Consider the following 6,000-nt stretch of genomic DNA (forward strand, 5'->3'; position numbering starts at 1 on the left):
AAGACATGGTTCCCAACTACAGATTTTCCACCAGCTTTACATTTGAATTCGACTTCCATTATCCTCATTTTGACAACAAGATTGATAATATGTACGTATCACTGCCTTGTAATAATGTTAAGTCCTCGGCTTCTTCACTTTGATATCCTTTTTGAACCAATGTAAAGACGGTCTTGGTACACCACCGATTGTGGTGCATTGAACCTTCACAGTTTTCCCACATGTATGTTATCTATATTGTCATTTTCACATTTAAGACTGTCAAATTATTCGCCGTACGCAAGAAGTTAACAAATAACGTATCTTTCGTCATTTGGCACAGAAGATGCTGTTCCATCATTTGCCTATACCACGTCCACTTTAAAACAAAGGTCAGTGGGGAGAACTTGAAGAAGGCATTCTGTCCCTCAAATGGCTACGTCTGCAGGCTCGATATATTTATTACAACCAATGCTGAATAAACATCGGAACCAATAATTTCAGCAAAATTTTCATGCTGAGGCACTTACACAACAAACCAAATCCTAAGGATGATAATAAAGTGCATGGTGTCTTGAAAAAAAAATCCAATATCTTCCAAAATCTACTTCCTTAGTGTTTTGGTATTCGGTTGTGTTTAACAAGGACATACAACCGTGTTATTCATGTGGCCTTATTATTTATATTATTACCGTGTTATTTATGCGGCACAGTGATTTAATTCATTGGAGAAGTACTCCATGTTACGCCACTCAATGCATGACGCACCCAATCTGTATTTTGCAGTCTTATCAAAGTGAAAATGAAAATATTAAATAAGGTTTGATGACAGTTTGACACTGTGCATCCTTCAATTTCTAAGCAATTACTCCATACATAACAGTTAACTACACAACAGATGATTACAGAATCCAGTTATAGTTATTATGAGTATAGGCTACACAAATTAGCTATCGTAACATAGTCAAATTAGCTATCGTAACATAGTTTAAAATGCCTCTCAGAATATACTTCTGCTTTTAACATAATATTCATAAGCATAGTATAAACTTTGTTAAATTTTGCCTTAAATACCATACTGAAAACCGTATATATTAAAATTTATATTAAAATTTGCTTTCGTATTAAAACCGCTTTACCCGAAGCGGTCACAAAACAAGGTTAGTTAGATAGTTAAAAAGCAGTTTGCTAATTTTAAGCTGTCGGGATGACAGTAAAAACTATAATAAAAGCAAAACAAATTCTTTTCAATTGTAAAAATTAGAATCAGTGAATGAAGAGTTTAACACGTTTGCATATTTAAATAGCTTCTGGACGTTTGATCTAAAATTTTGTTTGATTTACATTATTTTATATTACAAAGCTAATAAATGACACTGTAAGTCTCATAAAGCAAGCACTGATGATTATCACGTTGCAAAGACTAATAAGAATTAATTATCTGAGTGATACTTTGTGGCCTATTGGATATTGTTTACTATTGTCACAATCGACAGCCTCTTCAACATGTGGCTCCAAGTAGCCAGCGTCACTTGTACAGGATGCATCTCCTGGTAATACTGATGAAGCCATAATATCTTGCAAGCTTTCAGTGACACTTTCATAAGTGTAATTGTCACTATGGGAAACAATGAGGTTGGAAGGTGTAGCGCAAGTATTCTCTATAAACGCGTTTTTATATTGCATAGTGTCTTATCAGGATGAGTGCTTTTACTTACTTTAGATCTGATATTTACAGTAGCATTGTCATTGTTGTAATTTCGGTTGGTCTTTTGCATAATTTGAATTGGGCAAACTTTCCAACTAACACACCATAATAATTGCATCAGAAATAACACCTGTCAAAAGGATCGCCTGTGAAAAATTATCATCATTACTATCGTCCAGAGAGAGGATGATGGTATAAATACGTCACTAAACAATTAGTTCCGACGGAATACTGGCATTGCAACGTACCTCTATACCTAAATGATGCAATCCTAGATTATGAATAGATAAAGTTGCCCAACTTTGTGTTACTCTGATTGTCACAGCAGAGTAGTATTATTACGTCGTCAGAAACCAACGAAACATTTGAAATATACGGGATTCCTTCACCAGAGCACATAGGCGTAGATCCCGGGGGTGGGATATATCCCCCAATATTTGACAAGGGGAGATGGTCCGTTGTATCATCCCCCCAATATTTTGACTATGTATGGGATAAAATGGAGTTTTACATACTTCAAAAGACTGTCACAGAAATAATTTGCACTGTCTTATGCGCTTACAAAGATGAAAATAAGCATAATGTATTAATGTTGATAACAAAATTATTTTATCTGGTACCAACCTAAGCTCTTCTTTCCTTAGAAGTTAGATGTGCTTGCAAAGAGAGCCACATTTCACACTGAAGGGTGTGTACGACATAAGTAATGTTATGTCAATTCCAAGAATGTTTAAGGTTATATCGGTTGATGAGGAATTTATTGATTAGGCCTATAATAGCAAATTGCATCAATTTATTTTGCAAAAACAAGGTTTCCAGCTTCAGGGGGGGGGCACATCCCCTGTCCGCACAAGGGCACAAATTGGCGCTAACACCAGGCGCGCAACAGGGGTCTTGGGTCAGAGTGGGTATTTATTTTTTTAAATTGTTTAAATTTTTTATTTCAACCATCTTTAAAGAGGGTAACCCTTCTAATTTAGCCCAGCAGGTTAACCGATATTCAGGGGCCCTCTTTAATAAAATTAAAGAACAGTACAAACAACATCATTACAACATAATAATAATAATAATAATAATAATAACAACAACAACAACAACAACAACAACAACAACAACAGCAACAGCAACAGCAACAGCAACAGCAACAGCAACAGCAACAGCAACAACAACAACAACAACAACAACAAATAATAACAAAACAAATAATAACAAATAATAACAAATAATAACAAATAATAACAAATAATAACAAATAATAACAAATAATAACAAATAATAACAAATAATAACAAATAATAATAAATAATAATAAATAATAATAAATAATAATAATAAATAATAATAAATAATAATTAATAATAATTAATAATAATTAATAATAATTAATAATAATTAATAATAATTAATAATAATTAATAATAATTAATAATAATTAATAATAATAATAATAATTAATAATAATTAATAATAATTAATAATAATAATAATAATAATAAAAAAATACAATCCTCATTTCCCGGTTAGTAATTTACCATACCCACCTCACCCCACCCCACTTCCCATATAGAAAACAATACGACATAGGGCTTATCTTATTTATAATATAGGCCACACACGTGTGTTTGAAACTAAATATAAGCATTTTCATCATGGTTTTATTTATTACAAACATATTCTTTCACCATCTATACGGTACACATTAAGGCCCTTCTTTTAGGTTAAAATGATCTATCTTAAATTTGTCTTTCTTGAGTTTGGGACTATTATGTGTTTAAATAACTTAAAAGGATAAAACTAAAAAAAGCCCTAAAAAATGCGCGCCAAGCGCGCAAAATATTTTTGTGTTTTTAATTCCAATTTCGTCGGAATTGATGAAAACTCTCTAAAATGTGCAATTTATAGAGGAAATTGGCCTACCGTAACAAGAAATGCGCGCAAAGAATTTGAGAATTTTAGGCACTTTCAGAGATGCATTTGTCAAGGGGTGGGGAAAGATTTTCCAAAGATGGATATTTTCCCCTTGTCCCCCGGTGTTTTTAATTCTAATTTCGTTGGAATTGATCGAAACTCCCTAAAATGTGCAATTTTTAGAGGGAATTGTGCCATGTTAACAAGAAATGCGCGCGAAATTTGAGGTTTTTAGGCACTTTCAGGGGATGAAAGGGCATTTATAAAGGGGTGGGAAAGATTTTTCAAAAATAGATATTTTTCCCTTGTCCCCCAGTGGTTACGCTATCGGGCAGCATAGATCAAAGGAGTTATGACAGTTTTTGAAGTAGAGAAGGGGTTGCAGGGTGTTGTGAGTCTGGTCATTATGATATCTTCCTTTTTATTCTTGTCTTTATTTTTTTCTTCTCTTTTTCTTTCCTTTTCTTTTCCTCTTCTTTCTCTTTCCCTCCCTCTCCCCTCTTTCTTTTCTCTTATTACCCACCCCGGTACGACGGCTTGGTCAGGCCCGGTAAAAACCGTCAGGGGAGGGGCAGTTTCCCCTGCCCCCCCCCCCTGTTAGGACACTGGCTAACACGCCAATCATATCCCCAATGAAAAATATTTTTCTACGCCACTGCCAGAGCATATCAGACCTACCGGGTCTTCGATTCCGTACGAGGACTTGAATATTTTATGCGAGCAACGGGAGGGATACCGAGAGGTACAATTGAGCGAGAAAGGTTCCCGATGTCTGCTTTCCATTTCGCTTTACATATAAATTCTTTGCCGTTATCTTCTTGTTTGAGATGTAATATCAGAATCTCGCAATAATAAATTTCATTCAGATACGATGTACGTAGTAGAGCTAAGGTCAACATGATCCATGAACCATTGTAGTGACATTCTTGGAAAGCCTCCTTCCGCTCTGCAAACGAGTTGAATTTGTTCACCCATATGTGAATTCATCGTCTGATTAAGAATATTGCATTTTGGGTCTGTAAACTTACTATAACGATAAGAGAGACAAGGTTAGACCAGACTGCATCTACTTGACAATTATATTCAGTGTATTGGTCATTGATGCTCACATTGTCGAGAGTCAGGCAGCTTGCTGTCTGCTCATTAACAACCACTACATATTTCTTAAACGTCGACAAATTGTTCGAGCTTATGGCAGATAGGCCATCTACCCTATCATGTGTGTCACGTCCAGTTAAGTACGGGCTCAATTGCAACATATTGAAACGCAGCGTTTTGTGCAATTAAATACCTCTACATCATTCGGTGAAGCTATCAGGTAATTTATTGACACCGATTGTGTGAACACACGTTCAAACTAGTAGTAAAAAGTATCAGCACTAGATCCATTATCGACGATTGGGATATGGATACGTCTAATTAACTAAACTCACTGTCGTGTTAAAAGTACAAATATAATTACATATGATATATTAATTAAAAGGCCATTTAATTCGAAAGAGGATATATTTCTTACTTCTCCTTTCGATTGCATTATAATGATTATATTTTCAGAAAATAAAACAGTATGGACTTCTTGCATTAGTGGTTTGAAACCATATAATTATTTGCATGATAATCACCTTGTAATATTGTTATCAATAATTTAAAGGTCTACTAGGAAAACGATGGTAAGATTTTAAGCATTGTATGTGATTATATGATAGATGAGAGGAAGAGAAATTGCGACAATTTGAAAGCAGTGGTGGCGCCAGGGCCTGCCCGACGGGGGGCTAGTGGAGCGAATCGAGTCTCACTTGGCTGGGGGCCAGGGGGCGCCTGGGGCCCCGGTGGGGGTCCAGGGGGCGAATCCCCTGGAAGCCACGGATATTTGATGAATTATGGCGAATTTTTATTACTTATTTGATAGGCATCGAGTTACTATAATATGACTTCATGTAGGCTATGCTTTCTTACGATTGCCCACAAGGGACACACTGCAAAGAAAAAGAAATGCTGCAAACAAAAAAGAAACGCTGCAAACAAAAAAGAAATCATGGAAACAGAAAAGAAACGCTGCAAACAAAAATGAAACGCTGCAAACAAAACAAAAAAGAAACGCTGCGAACAAAAATAGAAACGATGCAAACAAAAATGGAAACGATGCAAACAAAAATAGAAAACACCAGCAAACAAAAAATGAAACGCTGCAAACAAAAAAGAAATGCTGCAAACATAAAAGAAACGCTGCAAATAAAAAAAATAAAAACACTAGCAAACAAATAAAGAAATGCTGCAAGCAAAAAATAAAAACTCCAGCAAAGAAAAGAAAACGCTGCAAACAAGAAAGGAAATGCTGCAAACAAAAAAATGAAACGCTACAAACAAAAAAAGGAAACCCTGCAAACAAAATGGAAAAGCCGCGC

This window comes from Anneissia japonica, unplaced genomic scaffold (genome assembly GCF_011630105.1).
Source record: "Anneissia japonica isolate Jap-2015-1 unplaced genomic scaffold, ASM1163010v1 scaffold1511_len2985839_cov193, whole genome shotgun sequence".
Taxonomy (NCBI): domain Eukaryota; kingdom Metazoa; phylum Echinodermata; class Crinoidea; order Comatulida; family Comatulidae; genus Anneissia; species Anneissia japonica.